This window comes from Aegilops tauschii, chromosome 2 (genome assembly GCF_002575655.3).
Source record: "Aegilops tauschii subsp. strangulata cultivar AL8/78 chromosome 2, Aet v6.0, whole genome shotgun sequence".
Taxonomy (NCBI): Eukaryota; Viridiplantae; Streptophyta; class Magnoliopsida; order Poales; family Poaceae; genus Aegilops; species Aegilops tauschii.
The window spans coordinates 51,716,688-51,737,964 of record NC_053036.3 but is presented as its reverse complement, the minus strand read 5'-3'; positions in this window follow the sequence as shown (position 1 = coordinate 51,737,964).

Sequence of the window (21,277 nt, the reverse complement as noted above, 5' to 3'; positions counted from 1 at the left end):
ATATAAGTAGCAAAATTTAATGATGTTTTGTGATGCATGTCATGTTAAGCCTTTGATGAGGTGGCATGTGTGCATATTGAGATAAATAGAAGTGGTGGGATAAACTAATATGGAAAACCTTTTCCCATGCATGTTGAGGTGGGCTTTTGATGAGGTGGCATGTATGCGTATTGAGAATTTGAGATAGATAAAAGTAGTCGGATCAACTCCTTAGATATATACTCCCTCTGTAACGTAACATAAAATCTTTTTTGACACTATGCTAGTGTCAAAAAACATCTTATATTAGACCTATATGTGCTTGCCCTGCACCACTACATATATATAACCACTTGTATAGTCCTGTCAACCAACTTTGTGTGTGTGTGTGTGTGTGTGGTGGCGGGTAGCAGTTAAGAGGAACCTATTCTATTTCAAGATGGCAATCCTATAAATTTTGTATGAAAATCAAACTTCATAGGGTTTGAACAGGTTTGTAGATAAAATATAAACATCTATAGTAACAAACGAATACAATATTGATTTGGTAATGTAGATGTTAATATTTTCTATAAACTTAGGCAAACAATATACACCTTCAGTTTAAAATGGGGGAGTATATCATAAAGTGGGAGTTGATATTTACAATAGGAGGATGAATAGTTGCCTACTCAATCCATTCCAAAATATTTGAAGCTTTTACTTTATTCTAAATTGAACATATTTTAGTTTGATCATGTATATAAAAAAATATGTGAACATCTATAACAAAAAAAGACTTTGTTAGATTCATCATAAATGTTTCCGTGTACAATAGATTTGATGTTGTAGATATTACTCCCCCATTGAATTTAAGGGGCAAAGGGACACAAATGTGAATTCAAATTTCCAAGTACAAGTTCATTATGGCGCGGGTGGGAGTTGTAATGTCCATTTATCTCTTTCTCTTCCTAGGAGCATCTCCAACGTTTTGTGATAGTTGTTGGTAAAACTAGAAGGGTACCTCGCTTGTTGCTATCGAAAATCACTTACGAGATTGTTAGTTAATAATGCACTAAATATGACATGAAACATTTTCCAAGAAACAAAAAACTAGACTATATAAACATCTTGCAAAAATGTCCAGATGAAAGTATTAAATAGTTGATTTTTTTTATCTCCTTAACATACTTCCAAAACTTGGTGTCTTGCGTATTTCACCATACATGTAATCTGAAATGCTATGTAAAAGGATCATGTAAAATGAGATGCCATGGCGGTAAAAATTCTTCGTTAGGCCTACAAAATAGGAAACAAATGACACAATATTTAGGTACATGATAGACAAATATAGAAATCAAAAGTTCGAGATGATTAAGAACCATGAGGGAAAAAATCATAATATTAGACATTCAATCATCACGATGGAGTAAAATACATTTGTATATAAGAAGTCAAGTACTCAAAATGTGATCATCCATTCCTATGCATGCGCATCAGGAGATGTAGATAGATCCCATAGAGAAAGATAGGTAGACGGAGATGTACAATTTAGTGGTAGCTAGTGAAGGTGTCAATACGATAACAAACATCCATCTTGGTAAAATTGTGAGAATGGAATCATAAGGTAGTATGGCAACATCCCAGTTATAAGATCACCTTGTACACACAAACAACCAACATTAAGAAACTAATATGTGGTGGCATTTCAACAAATCTTATCTTCGGAGTACCAATTAGCTCACCATTTGTATAGTTCCTCGGCCGAGACTCCAATCCCTGGAAGCCCTTTCAATAAACTTTTTGGAGCACCAATTAGCCCACAAAGATTAATTCATCTATATAGTTCTCTCATGGTAGGAATGAGAGAAAGTTGAGAACGGAAATAAAATGCTTGGATGGGGCAGAGAGTAGCAGAAATATAGTGGAAGCGAAAGATAGGTGGAAACACTCAGTTCATTTGCCGCACTAGGAAGATACACTGTGACGGGCAATTTAATACAATAATGTGGTTGTACCACACATGATAATAAACTAAATTGGATGGCTAGCGCAAGTTGGGATGACGTGGAATATCGTAGGAGCACAAAAATATCTATTCAATGACCCTAGTGGGGTGGAGCATGCAATTGGAAAATAGAAAATAATAATAAAATTGATCAGGTGACATGTGTGGTGAGGTGGGATGTGACATATTGTGAGACCTAGTGATCAATCTATTAAGGTAGTAGAAGATACCCCATGCGTTGCCACGTGAATGAGTTACAATATATTTCGACGAGACTTAGTTGTATGACACATAAATATTTGAATCAATAATACATGATCTAAAATGGAAATGCATACTATATATTATATAGTTGGAAATTATTTATTGAATATATGTAGCATAATATAATGAAAAATGGTTTCGTATGCATGTTGCGGGTCTTTGATGAGGCGAATTTTGTGCATATTGAGATAAATATAAGTAGTGAGATAAACTATTAAGGACGAATTTTTCCATGCATGTCGAGGTGGGACTTTGATGAGATGGTATATGTGTTGAGATGGCATGTGTGCATGTTAATATAAATAAAAGCAGTGGGATCATCTGCTTAGACATAATAGGATTATGATTGCCACCTAGGACATATGGTAATGTGTCACATAATAAGTGAGGAGATAACAGTATTGTGTTAATTAAAACAAGCAACAATATTTGCACAAGCTCCAATGTGACAACAAAGTGCACACTTGATATATGTTGCCACCTCGGATTTCACAAATTAACCACAATCTAGTGGAGTAGTTGTATGATGATTACTTTGCAGATGGCACGGACAATTTTACCAACATGGAAATATAAAAGTTGTTAGGGCTTCTCCAATGCCGGCCCTCAAAATAGACATTAGATTTGTTTACGAATTGCTCTGGACTAGTCTGTGGACACTAATGTGGGAGCCGTCCATCCAACCATGTCCCTTAAAGTCTGCCTTTGTTTTTTCTAAGTCCGAAACATTCAAAATAAATACCATATGAAATCTTCGATAATATTCAAATGCAACAGTAGTTCTAATTTGATATTACGATCCAACTTAGTTTTGAGATAAAATAGTCGAAACTTGAATTCAACGGGCACATATGTTGTAGTTGTCCTCTTTAACCGCCCACACATATGCTCAATCAGATCCTCCTTTAGCCGCTCATGAGTTGCTCGATGCCAAACTTGTTGGTGCATTTGGACAAACTCATCAAACGTGTCCGGATTCTGACGTGGGAGTTGGATAGGATCACCCATGTTGTCAAACTCCAGACCTCCGGCAGCATCATCACCCTCATCTATCATGTTGTGCATGATCACATAATATGTGATCACCTCTCACAAGGTCTCCAGATCCAATTATTTAGCAAATCGACGAACAACAACAAAACGGGTTTGGAGCACTCCTCAAATGTCCTCTCCATGTCCGTTCTAGCTCCTTCTTGTATATGGGAAAAGTGAACTCTTTTCTAACCAACTGGCTCAAAGATGGTCTTGACCAAGGTTGTCCACGGAGGATAGATACCAACAACTAGATAGTATCCCATATTGTACTCATGCTCATTGACATTCCCTTGTAGAGCCTTTTGGGCAGTTCTTTCATCTCCAGTCCATAAAATCAAGAGATCCGAGCATACCTGACCACCCACTGGCTTCTGAGAGTGTCATGAGCCTTTCAGTGTCTGCAATAGTTGGTTCTCACAAGTACTGAGGTCCAAACACCTCGACCACCGCAATAGAAAATCTGACCATGGCGTCTCCACATGTGCTCACTGACAGCTGGAGCTACTGGTCCCATGAGTCCACGGTCGTGCCATATGCAAGCATATACAATGCAGACGTGCACTTCTGGTAACCAACGAATCCTATTCTTCCTATGACATCCTTTTTCAAGATGAAATACTCATCGCAGCTCCGAACGCCATTGTAGAGGCAATCAAACACATATTTGTGCATTCGAAAGCACCGTCGAAAGTTGTCTGTGAATAGGGCATCGGGGGCAAAGCGTCAAATGCCCTCTTGCCGTGTTCGAAAGCGTCAAATGCCCCCGTGCCCTGTTCCGGTTTAGCAGTCGATGACCCTTGATTGATCCCTTGAAATTGAGAACATGTTATCTCGCACGCTCCACGTTTGCAATGAATGACTACATCATCACTGTTTCATCCGCATAATCCTCCACTTTGGAGGAGTCGGGCGACTTAATGTAGTGCTGATAGATGCAGTCCATGTCCGAATCCACTGCTTCAAAGGAGGAAGAAAAATTCTCAAAATTTTAGCACGGGCATTTCACCGAACACTTGTCGGGCGTGGTCTCCCTCTCACGGATGGCATCTGTAGGGACGGACGGACGAGAGGTGTCAAACATCGGCGTATGCAAGTGGTGTGGCGACCTGTTGGAGCGGTGGCATTGTGTAGGTCTGGTCGAGTGGTACAACGGCGACGTGACGTCAGAGCGGAAGGAAGTTGACACAGAGAAAGGGGAAAGGATGGAGACGCGGGATCAGGGTGTGGTTTGTGGATGGTCCGGGGGTGCCGGAGTCCTACGTGGCGAGGTCCAGACTCCCGCAAAGCCCCCTGGCTTGCTTCTGTTTTGCCGGATTTCGGGCAGCTGGACTGGTCCGAGAACCGATGCGGGAGATCGTTGGATCCTAATGTGCGTACGGGCCGATCGGTTTGGAGGGTTGCGGGTTATTTGAGGGTCCGCTTTGAAGATGCCCTTATGTACCATTCTGCTCTCGGGTGCATATGCGCTTGGATGAACAGTAAAATGGAAAATACTTTTTTTTGAAAAAAAAATCTGATTTTATTTTATGACAAACATCGTTGAATGTTTCACCCGCATGAAAAGTTTAGTGAAGAAACAACATTCAAAATGCTCTGGAGAGAGATTTTTGCAAGCCTTACATAGCGCTGAATTTGTTTTATTTTTGCTCACACACGCATGAACCTCATTCCATCACAGAAGAACAGTATTCAGGTAGGTGGAAACTAAGCAACTTGCGTTGAGAAAAAAAAATTCAGGATACATTTTATTTTCGCATTTTGCCATTCGTCCAATGCCGTCCTGGAACAGTGACCAACTTGCGCCTCAAGTTGGTAGGCGCAAGCGTCGCACGGGCTCCCCCTGGCGTGACTTTGATGACTGATCACGTGGGCCACAGTCATCAGGGGATTATGGAGTAAATGCGGCCACAGTCTTTGTTAAAGAGGACTGGGATAGACTAGTTTATTCATTCCCCGAGCACGTTAAATAGGGCCACCCCGCGGTATCCGGCCTCTCGTCTCTCCCACCGCCCTTCACACTAAACTCCTCCCCCGTGCGGCGCACACCTGCCCTTCACCACCCTCGAGGCGCACCACACCCGCTGCGACCTAGAAGGTCAGATCTGTTTCCCTGTGTTCATGCGTGCGTCGATGATCATGCTAGTGTGTGTGTGCGCGGTTTCCTGGTTCTGGATCGTGATGCGCATGTCGCGTTGGCTTAAATCTGCGCTGTGCTGCTTTCCTTGGAGTTTTGATTCGCGTGTGCTACAACCTAACCCTATCGTCGTTGTTTGGTTCGAGCCGGTGGTGCAGGTGCATTTCGATTTTCCACGCCCACGCAGGTGGTTCGTTGGCGATTCTTTTTTTCCTTTACCTGGTCACGATGCGTAGCCTAGCGTATATGGGGTTTCTCTTTTTTTTGCTGCTGGATCGTGAAAGTTCAGGGGTCTCGGGTAGCTTCAGATGTGAAATTCGTGCCCGTTTAGCGTCTGTGCCGTTCGAGTTTGGGATGTGCTCACCCCGTTCATGTTCCGTTCCTGCATTTAGATGTGCACATATCAGATCTGGTGCACGCATGTGTGAATTATGTTTTTTTTGCTTGCTTTGTTTCGAGTGCTGGCCAAATCCGCATCTACAATTGCTACGTTGTACTGTTTCATGGTGGATTAGATTTTAATCAACGATTGGATTCGTATTACCACAGATGGGCAAGGCGAGCAGGGCCAAGAAGGCCAAGGCCCAGGAACACCCGTGCCCAAGATGCGGGCTAAACCTCGTGGAGGCGAAGACCACGCTGGGCCACGACGACATCGCCTGCGCGGCCCACAAGCTGAAGGTGGAGAGGGATGCCGCCCGCAAAAAGAAGAAAGGCCGCGGCGAAGAAGCCGACGAAGAACTGAATCGGCGTGGACAACCTATGCCCCCCCCTTCTCCCCCTCCCCCTTCCCCCTCCTCCCCTGGACCCTGGTCGCGTTCCGGGATGTGACTGATGTCGATTTCGTGTTAATTCGGTTGCTGGACGTTTTGTACCCTTAAACTCCCGTTAAGGAGACGTATTTTGCAGTCACTGCTTTATATATATGTGCGATGGAGTGATATTGGTCTGTGTTGTGGTTGACTGTGCTTCGTGTTCTTGTGTTCTTGCCCCAATCGAACTCGTGCTCTTGTGTTATTTTGTTGGTTCCGTGATTCTGTCTAATCCCCGTGCTCAACTCCGAATCTTCCCCCAATAGAGTGCCTCGACATGGAGGAGCAGAGCAGGTTCGGTTATTTTCCCCCTTTGCAATTTCTCCCTTACAGATTTAGGGTTACAACGCTCGGATTTTGTGTTCGCAGGTGCAGGGTGAGCCTCGTCCCTGGGGAAACAGCAGATTCAGTTTCGCCTGCGCGGTGTGCCGCAGATTTCTCCACGGCGTCGTCACGGCGTGTTCTGGGGCTGACATTGCAGATGGTTCATAGATTTCTGAGCCTGCACTACTCAACCGACCCCAAGGGTCTTCGTCGGAAGTTCAGCAGGCGGGGGCATGGGTGATCCCGTTTGTCTCTGCTGCTTGGACGAGCAGGTAAAGATTATTACTTCTCGCTAATCTGGCTTGTGGTCGTACAACTGTGCTGTTAGTACCGGAGGCATTGCACAAGTTATTACTTCAAACAAATCTTTTGAATTCCCTGCTTTTGTCAATTTTATTCCCACCATGCCTTGGAAATTTAGGGCCTTTGTTTATTGCTGTGTGTGGGTACGCTTGATCCCAAGTTCCCAACAAAAACATCCAGGCGATTCCATAGGCTGTCATGCAGCCTCTGTAAATACTTTTGTGGTGTACATACTTTTCTGTTGTTATAGTCTCTTAATCCCCCCTGCGTTGCTTTGTGTCTTGCACCTTGGCTCTGAATACTGTTGCTGTCTTCATATAGCCTGCTCACCTTATTTATCGTTCCTGTATAAGATTCTTGGTGTTTCAGATGGCCTACCAAGCTCTGTCGGAACTGAAACCCGGAGTGAAGAACTGGAATGTCTGCGTTCATGTCTCCCACCTGTGGAAATACCGCGGTGGCACCGACATTGGTCCGGTGCAACATGTAGATATGGTTCTGGTCAATAACAAGGTAAACTTTCATGCACCCTCATGCAGCTGACCATGTCGTCTTGACCATGTTTTGTGCTTATGCAGGGAAATGCTATGTACACTGAGATAGGAAAGGATGACTTGGAGCATAAAGCTTCGCTATTGGCTGACGGCAACACATACACTCTGACCAGATTCATGGTGTCGCTTGCCACACTATTGTGGAAGCAGTGGCTGACATCCAAGATGGCTTTCTGGAGTTTGTGTACGACCCTATTCCGTTTCTGGACCTCGCAGCCTATGTGGGAGAGAACAAGCGCTTTGTGGGTGATCATTTCTTCCAGTTTAGGCCATCCTTTGTCATCTAACTTTTAGTGTTTGGAACTCATTCACTTTTGTTTCTTTATGTAGATATTGTTGGGTCATAGTGAGTGTCTCTGCTGCTGCATTTCTCTGCATTGCGCGCCAGCCAACTCTGACCACCAAACGCACTATAGTCCTGGAAGACCACTTTTATTTCATTTTCTCTATTCTTGAGGTTTATATATGGTTCAAACTTCAAACATATTAATTAATCAACTCCATTGAGGTGGCACTGAGAAAATGATTTAAATGCTGGCCTCATGCAAACAGAAGTTGGCTTGCTTCTGGAAAACTTGCTAGTTTCTTGGGGGGGACCTAACCTGTCTGTGGGTTTGTCCGTGTTTATTTCAGATGGTCTTCTCTGTAGTGCCCCCGTTGTCTACTATGTATGGGGCATTTAACTCTGGGACGGAATCATTGTTGACTAGTAACAGTAAAACATTGGAACTGTAATTCTACTTGTGTGCTAGTTGTCGTAACAAACAAGCACATTCGTTTAGTTACCGGTACTATATTTGGTTGAATGAGCTCTTCTTTCCCCCTAAATCTAGTTCTTCATTTATAGCCCTCAGCATCATGAATCTGAATTGTTTAATTGCACTGTTTCCAGGTGCATCAGTTACTTAAGTTCATTGCAAAATTTTCAAAACATCCAAATGGCAAGGTGAGAGGTTCTTTATTATTCATGACCTGTGTATATTGTTTCTCTATTCCTCTCTCATTTTCTCTTTATTCAGGTATTGCTATGGAAAATGGGAATTTCACGGGTTCTTAATAAGTTGCTAAAGAACTGCAGCAACGCATCTTACTTGGAAGATAAAGCGATCTCTGAAAGAGGAGCCTACAGAAGTGACCAACTTATGCTCAAATGGAGGATTCCCTTATTCAGATGTCTCGCATCTATCTTCAGTGCCCAGCCATCTGGCAAAGAGCAGACTGCTATTGAAGAGTAAGCTCAACTATCTACTTCAGAACTACTTCATCATTTACATTTGAAAACTAATTATATTAACTCAAAGTAGGTCCTCAGAGAATGCTAGCGTTGAGGAGTGCTCTTCTATCATGCATCACCTCTTGGTCTTATGCCAGGTAAAATAACTTTCGTGTTATCTATGATAAGATGGTTCTCGGATCGGCAACGTTTACTTCTCTATTTGATTCTCAAGCTTAGCTCACTACTTCTGTAGTGAAGCCAGGATGTGGTCTGTGTTTTGTTGTGGTTTCTTTAGTTTTACTACTCTGAAAGATTGATATCAAGCTTTTGTAATGAAATACTATCAAGTGTTCCCTACTCCAGAAGCCATTTATGAGTTGAAACTGCCCTGTGCAGTTAGTTCCTTTGTTTGGTTTCAACAGTAGTCCTAGTTAAAAGGGTCAACAACATGTTGGTGTCATGTGTCAAGTGTCTGAGATCATACATTGGAAGTTCATACTGTCGGAGGTGGAAAACCTAAAGGAGTAGCTGAAGTTTGAAAATGGTTTATTAAATACATGAGAAGGCTATGCTGAGAATGAGGACACGGAATGATAATAATGTTTCTTCAGCTGTTACTTTCTTTTTCTTCTTCCTTTGACAGGGTTGTGTTGCTAATTAGATTTAAGAAAGTGAATTCCAAAATTTTGTGTGCAACCATTTTAAAATACCCCAGATCCCCAAGTACACATGAATTATGTCATAGTTAAATTAATTAACATATTACCGAGCCCCTCATTCTAGTTTTTGAAGCAAGAGGATTTTCTTGTAGAGTTCTATTAGGATTGTTATGCTATAAAATTTACTCATTGAGTTAACAGAGCATATGTTCAGTCTGTTACTTGTGATTAAGTTGCTAATATGACACTTGTCTGAATTTCTTAATCATGTCAAGCTGGACAACATGCAATGCCAATATTTTGCATGAGAGAGGACTGATATTGTAAACTGGATAGTATGAGGCTATGAGCTGACAATTAAACTCCTAGAATTCAATAATCACAGTGCTAACTGCTAAGTTATTTCATAACATTCATGTCGGTATCTTCGCTTGTCCTGTGGGTATATTTGGTCAGCTCTGCACTAAGGATCTTCAACATCAATATTTGCAAACTTTTCCCCACCTCATGCGTGGTACTTTCTCCTAGTTTAGTTGACACATGTGCATTTTTCCCCCTACTTCATTTCTGAATTGTTGAGCTGTTTGTAGAGAGAGAATCCATTCTTCTCTCGTGTTTTTTGTTTTAATCAGTGGCTCTTCTTCTTACTTCTTTGCGGCCTTTTCAGGCTCTCCCTATATTCCTTGACAGGATTTTCAATCCTGTTCTTGCAATTATATTGTCAGTGACATTTGTTCTTGCCTTTGGGGAGGTAATGCATCTTATGTCCAGGCATTTATATTTCTGTTACCGGCCCACAGATTATCTGATTGATCATCACATTTCGACAATCAGGTTATACCTCAAGCAATATGTACCAGGTATGGGCTGGCAGTGGGTGCTTGCTTTGTTTGGCTCGTACGCATCGTCATGTTCATTGCGTATCCTATTGCTTACCCTATTGGGAAGGTAAATCAGCAAAGTCACATTACTCAATATAAAAGTGTTAATTTGTACTGTATCATAATCATGTGAAGCTTATCGAGTGGCCTAGATTTTGAATTCCAATGAATTAGACTATTATTATGAGGCCTGGGCTCACTGCTCTTTGGTGCCATTGTTGATGGACAAGGTCATGAAGTGATATTTTGGTTACACTTCTCTAATTAGGAGATTTTGGTAACATGCGTGCAAGTGCTTTCTTGTTTCTGTTCTTATTTAGCCCTGCCCATCATAGCTGGTATTTGGGTTACCACAGATATCCATTATTGCTTTGCTTTCCATTTCAGCGATCTTGTTGGTTTGTATATGCTGAGCTAACACAAATTTTAGATCTCTTCCGAACGAACATGTAGTTCTATTTATTTATTCGCTGTTGTATGTTGGGACTTGAACTACTGCTGCCGGATGTCTCGAGAAAGAAAAAATAATTACTGGAAATTGTAGGTATGGCCCATGTCTAGTAAAGCCAGCCTCTACTAGACTAGCTCGTTAATCAAAGATGGTTAAGTTTCCAAACCATAGACATGTGTTGTCAGTTGATGAACGGGATCACATCATTAGGAGAATGATGTGATGGACAAGACCCATCCGTTAGCTTAGCATAATGATCGTTCAGTTTTATTGCTATAGCTTTCTTCATGTCATATACATATTCGTTTGACTATGAGATTATGCAACTCCCGGATACCGGTGGAATGCCTTGTGTGCTATCAAATGTCACAAGGTAACTGGGTGATTATAAAGATGCTCTACAGGTATCTTCAATGGTGTTTGTTGGGTTGGCATAGATCGAGATTAGGATTTGTCACTCCGAGTATCGGAGAGGTATCTCTGGGCCCTCTCGGTAATGCACATCATAATAAGCCTTGCAAGCAATGTGACTAATGAGTTAGTTACGGGATGATGCATTACGGAACGAGTAAAGAGACTTGCCGGTAACGAGATTGAACTAGGTATGAAGATACCAACGACCGAATCTCAAGCAAGTAACATACCGATGACAAAGGGAATTATGTATGTTGTCATTGCGGTTCGACCGATAAAGATCTTCGTAGAATATGTAGGAACCAATATGAGCATCCAGGTTTCGCTGTTGGTCATTGACTAGAGAGGTGTATCGGTCATGTCTACATAGTTCTCGAACCTGTAGGGTCCGCACGCTTAACGTTCGATGACGATTTATTATGAGTTATGTGTTTTGGTGACCGAAGATTGTTCGGAGTCCCGGATGAGATCACAGACATGACGAGGAGTCTCGAAATGGTCGAGAGGTAAAGATTGATACATTGGACGATAGTATTCAGACACCGGAATGGTTCCGGAGTGTTTCGGGTATTTATCGGAGTACTGGGAGGTTGCCGGAACCCCCCGGGGAAAGTTATGGGCCACATGGGCCTTGAGAGGGAGGCACACCAGCCCACAAGGGGTTGGCGCGCCCCCCACTTGGAAGGGGTCCGAATTGGAGTGGGGAAGGGGGTGGCGCCCCCCCTTTCCTTCTTCCCCCTCTCCTTCCCCCTTTTCCCTCTCCGGTAAAAGGAAGGGGGTCCGGATTGGACTTGGAGTCCTAGTAGGACCCCTCCCCATTTGGGGGCACGCCTAGGCCGGCCTCCTCCCCTCTCCCCCTTTATATATGGGGGCAGGGGGCACCTCTAAGCACATCAATTGTTTCTTAGCCGTGTGCGGTGCCCCCCTCCACCGTTTACTCCTCCGGTCATATTGTCGTAGTGCTTAGGCGAAGCCCTGCGTGGATCACTTCACCATCACCGTCACCACACCGTCGTGCTGACGAAACTCTCCCTCGACACTTTGCTGGATCAAGAGTTCGACGGACGTTATCGAGCTGAACGTGTCCTGAACTCGGAGGTGTCGTACGTTCGGTACTTGATCGGTTGGATCGTGAAGACGTTCGACTACATCAACCGCGTTAAACTAACGCTTCGACTTTTGGTCTACGAGGGTACGTGGACACACTCTCCCCCTCTCGTTGCTATGCATCTCCTAGATAGATCTTGCGTGATCGTAGGAATTTTTTTGAAATTGCATGCTACGTTCTCCAATAGGAGCAATACAACTCGGTGCACCTTTTACAACATGTTGGTAGAAATTGGTTCTCACCTCAAAGGCGGATGGGAAGGTATCATGGGTGCAATATAAGTTTCGTGTACGTGATTTGATTTCACCGTACCTTACAATGTGGACCCTCTCTTAATAGTACGAATTTTCTACGACCAAAGAAATAAAAGCGTCAAAAATATCGTCTTTGATCTTTTCCTTCCAGAGGGGTATCTAATCGTCTCGTGCCATTTGAATATGCCTGTGTAGCTCAAGCACACGGTTAGTCCGTAGTTGTCGTCAACACCAAAACACTTGGGGAGGAAAATATCCTTTCAACTCTTATATAGTGTTCTTGACTTGTTCAATAGAAGAAAATGAAATATAAAGTTTGCTCTCCCTTTTCACCATAGAGATTGTGGGATTGTTGGTCTATGTACATACAAACTTGGTGTGTCTCCTAATTTATTCTACGTCACACCATCGCATACCCTACATGGCAAGTTTGTCAACCATGGTGTAAGTACTATTGGGATTGCCCCTAGAGAGGAAACACCGAATAGTAGATCAATCAAACAACTGACATAAAAGGCGAACTCACCAAGACGAACATGGTAAACTTGAGTTACCTACTTTTTGAAGCAACAATGCCCATGTTCCATGGAGCTTGCCGCAACACCACCATCGGTTGATTGAACGCCTCATCATAGGCTATCGGTGTTATGTCTTTGAAGTAAGGAGGCCACTACTTTGGTCGTTTTCCTACCCCTTGCTAGCTTGAGGCCCAACAAATATTCACAAAAAATACTACTACTATATAATACCTCACACATTGCTGTGAAATTATTTTGCAATACATTTCAGTGAAAACTGAAAAATAAATATGATTGGTTGAGTTTGACTGTTGTATAGTTGTAAAATCTTTAACAAATATAAATGGCAAGATTGCATGTTGAGGTTATCCATTCCCATGCACGTTGCATGATGAGGTGCCATGCTTACATGTTGAGAGAAATAAGTTAGTGAAGGCTAGCTATTTACACAAAGAAGATATGTTTTTAATGCATTTTATCTAATTTGTTGGATCATTGAGTGCTGATCTCAAATCATATATTTCAATTGTGTCATGAGATACACTTTGGTTATGCCTTTATAGGGACACTCTCGAATCATATAGGTGCTTAGTTTTTGGTCAACCTTGACTTCGTCACTATCCTTTCAATGGACTGACTCTCTCTCTCTCTCTCTCTCTCTCTCTCCCTCCCTCCCCTCCTTTAGGGCCAACCCAGGCCATGCCCCCCAGCTTGTGTAGTTTTGTTATATTATTAGCACATAATTAGACATGAATGATGGGAGTTCTACCTAGTCTTTGAGTGAATGGACCCTCCTACATGGGCTAGCCCCTCCTATACTTCTTATCAAGCTCTGCCACTGTCTGCCTCCCTCCCTCCCTCCCTCGCCCTCTCTCTCTCTCTCTCACACACACACACACACACACACACACACACACACACTAATCAAATTAGATTACTGCGTCTATTTGAAACTGTAAAACATGTCAATTTTGCCTGAAGTCAAGCTTTGTAAAATCACACAAATTTATAGATAAATATGAGCACCAACAGTAACAAACAAAATATAATATTGGTTTAGTACTGTGAATGTTTTAATATTTTTTCTAGAAACTTAGCCAATAAATATATCTTAAATTTTAGAGGGAGGGATGGGGGGGGATATCATGAAGGGGCACATACATACTTCCAAGAAAAGGAGTTGAATGGTTACCTACTCACTCAGTTCCAAATTATTTGAAGTTCTTGCTCAGTCATAAGTCAATCTTCTTTAGACTTGACCAAATTTATAGCAATACATGTCATCATTTACAACAACAAATTGGTTTCATTTGTCATAAAGTGCATTTTTATAACATACATTTGATGTTGTATAGATTACTCCCATGATCGAGTTTAAAGGGCCAGAGGCCCACACATGCTAATTGAGATTTCTAAGTTTGCTTTGATTATGGAGCTAGTGAGAGTTGCACCCTGCTCTATTTTTCTCGTCCTCTCCTTTAAAGCAACAATAATAAAGTTAATGCAACTTTATGATAGTTGCCGCTTCATATTTGTGTTGAATTAGAGGAGAGAGAAAACAAGGTAGAAGAGAAGTGGGTTGTCGATATAGAGAAATCTACAACACATGCTCCAGTAATCATTGTGAAAGATTAAGGTAGGTCACGTATTAGTGTCATTGAAACTGCTCCATGTACGACATCCGTGGTTCGAGTTCTGTATGACAAATCAATCCAGCGGCCCTTGCGTCTAAAGTCTGAACCTTATACGGCTCGATTTAAGCTGCCGTACAGAAAATCGAATGAATGTTACACCCTCCGTATGTCTTATATTTATGTATGGAGGGGTATATAGCATGGTTCTGTCATAGAGTATGATCGTATAGCTAACTAGTACTCCCTTCATTCCGAGACAACTAGTAATATGGAGCTAAGGGAGTGGCAGTAGACTATAAATGACGCGACAACGAAGTACTAGTGATTATATGTGTCATGCTCTGTTCCGTTGTTGGTCCGGTGTGATGAATTTAATACACCGCTACATGCATGCTTGAGTTTAGTACTACCTCTTAATTGGTCATGAGAGCACTTTGCGGGGGTTTGAATAATTAATGAATTTAATAAGAACATTGCATGCATGCCTAATTTCATTTCTACCTACGTGCCCCTCTTGGAGAACTGGTCCTCCAACCGACTAGTTATCATATATTATGTTTTGGCGAGCTCACCAAGATGAACATGGTAAACATAATAAGGCTACTGTCGGTATCATGCATATGATACTAATGTATAGTATTATCTTCATAGTGTATAGTATCATATGTATAGTATCATATATTACTATCATAGATGATTTTATTTATTGCCATGCATGACACATAATAACATAGCATTTATTATGATACATTATCTATCTATGTTACTCTAACCCTCTCTCTCCTTTAATTATGTGTCACATCAGAATGTTTGTTATTTCCGAGTGCATGATACCGGCTAAGATACCACCTCTATGGCTAGCCTAAGACACTTCCAATGTATTGACTCTTAACTCGGAAAAAGTGGGGAATGGAATCAGATCGGGAGGGGGAGGGATTTTGGAGCAGGCAAGCCTACTTTATACGATTCGATGAATGGAGCGGCGACATCGGGGAGATGCTCGCTCGTGCCATTGGCGTTGAACGATGATCGGAGGCCTCCTCGTGCCCTCCGCCATGCGTAGTTCACGAACTGTACGCCGTCCAACCCTATGTGTCCGATTGTGAGAGTCAGCACACGAGTAAAAGTTTGCACAAATGGATGCTCGCGAGGTTGAGATTTCTTACATTCTTAATTAAAGTGGTGTCTATCCTATATTGAAATATTTGATCGATCGTGAGGTACAAACCATTTGGTAGAGTTGTCAACAACACATTAGGAACTGGGAGTAGTATACTAGAGAAAAGTGAGTTATTTAGTACAGTTGATTGTGTAATCAATATAAGAGTGAAGATCCAAAACATAGTTATGAGAATAGGAGCAAAAAATCATGTGGTTGAGACAAAACTTATTCCACCAAACACATATTTTCTAGGATATAATACAACTAGATATCAAATAGTGCAGAAATAAATGGGGGTGTTTAGCACCATAATCTTTTTAATTTTTTAGGGAGTTTTGTACCATCATCTCGTGAATAAGCTTGAAAGCATATACGCGCTCGGCTAAACAAACCGCGCGCACAGATAACCAGAAACGAAATAGAATGTTCTTCTAAGAAACACAAAATAGAATGCTCTCCGATAGTACCATGCATGTCCCACTTCTCTGTAGAGAAAAATATTGATTAGAACGGTTAATATATTGGACGACCTTAGTTAACAATCCGGACTTTAAAAGCCCATCAGAACACATGTTAAACTATCAAAACCTTTCGGTTAAAAGGCTCTCTTTCTGAAATTTTGGTGATTTAGGTTGACGTGACACAAATATCTCTATTTTCGTGTGGGCCCCTAGTAGTCCATCAAGGAACAGAGGGGATATGCAATCATCACCAAGGTTATGGACCTGATTGAGCCGATGATAGGAGGGTGGGATGAGGTGCTTATTAGTTCCATATTTCATGTGGTCGACACCATATTCAAATGCCTCTTAATCACAATGTTTTTGAGGATTTCATCTCGAGGCACTATTCAAGGTACTTGGTTTTCCGGTTCGTTCAACGTATCATCTTTAGCGGAAACACCAGGTTGAGGGAACCAATAGTCAGATGGATATTCAAGGTTCAGTCGTCAAATGGATATCCAACAATACATGATATGTATTCTAATAGAGTGTATCTCACGTTGTTCAATAAAGATGATAAAATGTAAAGTTTGCTCTCTCTTTTCATCCTAGAGCTTGAGGGGTCATTTGTTTATATACATGCAAGCTTGATGTCTCTCCTCATTTACTCTCTGTCACACCATCGAATAACCTACATGGCAAGTTTTGCCAACGATGATGTATGTACTATAGGAATTTCCCTTGGAGAGAAAACAATGATCAGTTGATCGATCAAACAACTGATGGAAAAAAGGCGAGCCTACTAGTTTGGTGAACACGAACATGGCAAACTTGAGATCGCCACTTAACTATGCGCTAATGGCCCTCTTCCACGGAGCTTGCTGCATCGTCATGGTTCGATTGAGCTCTCTGTTGTTGTTCCTTTGCCGATGAAATACGAGGGTGGTTGTGACCTTGCTAGTTTACATGCCCTTGCTAGCGGTGTCCGATAAATGTTGACAAAATTTTACTACTATATGTTGTTTCAATACATTTTATCTAGTTCTTTTTTATTCTTGAGTGTTAATAACCTTAAATTATATATCTAATTGTGCCAGTGAGCTCTATTTTGGTTATGCCCTCATAGGGGTAGGATGATACCCCTCGTGTTGTCGTAGGAATTGGTTGCAATTTATTTTAATGAGATTTGGTTACTTGAAACATGAATTAACATGAATATTTGGATTAATAATATATATACTAAAAGTAAAAAAATGCATATTATGTACTCTCTCTCCATTCCAAAATAAGCGTCTCAACTTTAGTACAACTTTGTATTAAAGTTAATATAAAGTTGAGACACTTATTTTAGGACGGAGGGAGTATTATATTTGATTATCGTATAGTTAAAACATATTTGATTGAATATAAGTTGCAAAATATAAAAATGTTTTGTGATGCATGCTATGTTAAGTCTTTGATAAGGTGGCACGTGCACATATTGAGATAAATAGAAATGATGGGATAAACTAATAATGGAAAACCTTTTCCCCATTCATGTTGGTGTGGGCCTTTGTTGAGGTGGCATGTATGCATGTTGAGATAACATAAAGTAGTGCTCAACTACTTAGATATACTAGATGATTCCCTACGCGTTACATCGGGAATTAATAGCACAATTTTCATGATAATGTGATTAAGAACATATGCAAATGTCATACGAAATAAAAATGACTCCTTATTATTTTTATTTTATTGTAGCGAAGTGAGCAAATGGTTCCAATAATATTTTTATTAAAAACTATTAGCAACTATTGGCTGCAATATTTTGTCAATTTTGTTAGAATAACACATTTCTACTATTTTGTACAACAGAACTTGCACAACATTTACCAAAGGGCTAAAAGCTATTGATTCCCTTGTAACATTTTAATAGACCATACTCCCCACTTATCCGCAAATGGGAAACAACCAATATAATTAGAGCAAGTATTAAAACCTTCAACATATGATATATATTAGGTGCTTTGGAAAAAAAACTTGCATACCATCTTTGGCAAACCGTATGTCGATTGCAATTATGAAAGCCACTGGAATTGATTATACACTGAAATATTACTCAAATCACAGTACATAGTTGTATATATAAAATATGATTACATAGTTTTTTCCAAACGAATTGCAATTTCTTCAATTTTACATTCAAAATCACAATCCTATAACAAAAATCAAATATAATACATAAATGTTGTGACCATCTGTAATTGATGATGCGTTATTCCTCGCAAAAAAATAATTGATGATACGTTACAAAATTATGCCCATGAAAAGTGGCTGGCCAGAGAGAGATTCTTGTCGGTGGATTAATTGGTGTTTGGAACTGAATGTTGTTGTGGCATGTGCTGATGTGGACGTACAGTGTGCATGTAGAGAGTATTGCTAGTAGTGGGGATCAACTACTTACAGTTTATTTTAATGAGATTTGGTTGCATGAAACATGAATAAACATAAATATTTGGAGTAATAGTATAGTATGAACTAAAAGTGAAAATGCATTTTATGTATTATATTTGATTATTGTATAGTAAAAAAACTATTTATTGAATATAAGTAGCAAAATTTAATGATGTTTTGTGATGCATGTCATGTTAAGCCTTTGATGAGGTGGCATGTGTGCATATTGAGATAAATAGAAGTGGTGGGATAAACTAATATGGAAAACCTTTTCCCATGCATGTTGAGGTGGGCTTTTGATGAGGTGGCATGTATGCGTATTGAGAATTTGAGATAGATAAAAGTAGTCAGATCATCTCCTTAGATATATACTCCCTCTGTAACGTAACATAAAATCTTTTTTGACACTATGCTAGTGTCAAAAAACATCTTATATTAGACCTATATGTGCTTGCCCTACACCACTACATATATACAACCACTTGTATAGTCCTGTCAACCAACTTTGTGTGTGTGTGTGTGTGTGTGTGTGTGGTGGCGGGTAGTAGTTAAGAGGAACCTATTCTATTTCAAGATGGCAATCCTATAAATTTTGTATGAAAATCAAACTTCATAGGGTTTGAACAGGTTTGTAGATAAAATATAAACATCTATAGTAACAAACGAATACAATATTGATTTGGTAATGTAGATGTTAATATTTTCTATAAACTTAGGCAAACAATATACACCTTCAGTTTAAAATGGGGGAGTATATCATAAAGTGGGAGTTGATATTTACAATAGGAGGATGAATAGTTGCCTACTCAATCCATTCCAAAATATTTGAAGCTTTTACTTTATTCTAAATTGAACATATTTTAGTTTGATCATGTATATAAAAAAATATGTGAACATCTATAACAAAAAAAGACTTTGTTAGATTCATCATAAATTTTTCCGTGTACAATAGATTTGATGTTGTAGATATTACTCCCCCATTGAATTTAAGGGTCAAAGGGACACAAATGTGAATTCAAATTTCCAAGTACAAGTTCATTATGGCACGGGTGGGAGTTGTAATGTCCATTTATCTCTTTCTCTTCCTAGGAGCATCTCCAACGTTTTGTGATAGTTGTTGGTTAAACTAGAAGGGTACCTCGCTTGTTGCTATCGAAAATCACTTACGAGATTGTTAGTTAATAATGCACTAAATATGACATGCAACATTTTCCAAGAAACAAAAAACTAGACTATATAAACATCTTGCAAAAATGTCCAGATGAAAGTATTAAATAGTTGATTTTTTTATCTCCTTAACATACTTCCAAAACTTGGTGTCTTGCGTATTTCACCATACATGTAATCTGAAATGCTATGTAAAAGGGTCATGTAAAATGAGATTCCATGGCGGTAACAATTCCTCGTTAGACCTACAAAATAGGAAACATATGACACAATATTTAGGTACATGATAGACAAATATAGAAATCAAAAGTTCGAGATGATTAAGAACCATGAGGGAAAAAAATCATAATATTAGACATTCAATCATCACGATGGAGTAAAAGACATTTGTATATAAGAAGTCAAGTACTCAAAATGTGATCATCCATTCCTATGCATGCGCATAAGGAGATGTAGATAGATCCCATAGAGAAAGATAGGTAGACGGAGATGTACAATTTAGTGGTAGCTAGTGAAGGTGTCAATACGATAACAAACATCCATCTTGGTAAAATTGTGAGAATGGAATGCATAAGGTAGCATGGCAACATTCCAGTTATAAGATCACCTTGTACACACAAACAACCAACATTAAGAAACTAATATGTGGTGGCATTTCAACAAATCTTATCTTCGGAGCACCAATTAGCTCACCATTTGTATAGTTCCTCGGCCGAGACTCCAATCCCTGGAAGCCCTTTCAATAAACTTTTTGGAGCACCAATTAGCCCACAAAGATTAATTCATCTATATAGTTCTCTCATGGTAGGAATGAGAGAAAGTTGAGAACGGAAATAAAATGCTTGGATGGGGCAGAGAGTAGCAGAAATATAGTGGAAACGAAAGATAGGTGGAAACACTCAGTTCATTTGCCGCACTAGGAAGATACACTGTGACGGGCAATTTAATACAATAATGTGGTTGTACCACACGTGATAATAAACTAAATTGGATGGCTAGCGCAAGTTGGGATGACGTGGAATATCGTAGGAGCACAAAAATATCTATTCAATGACCCTAGTGGGGTGGAGCATGCAATTGGAAAATAGAAAATAATAATAAAATTGATCAGGTGACATGTGTGGTGAGGTGGGATGTGACATATTGTGAGACCTAGTGATCAATCTATTAAGGTAGTAGAAGATACCCCATGCGTTGCCACGTGAATGAGTTACAATATATTTCGACGAGAGTTAGTTGTATGACACATAAATATTTGAATCAATAATATATGATCTGAAATGGAAATGCATACTATATATTATATAGTTGGAAATTATTTATTGAATATATGTAGCATAATATAATGAAAAATGGTTTCGTATGCATGTTGCGGGTCTTTGATGAGGCGACTTTTGTGCATATTGAGATAAATATAAGTAGTGAGATAAACTATTAAGGACGACTTTTTCCATGCATGTCGAGGTGGGACTTTGATGAGATGGTATATGTGTTGAGATGGCATGTGTGCAAGTTAATATAAATAAAAGCAGTGGGATCATCTGC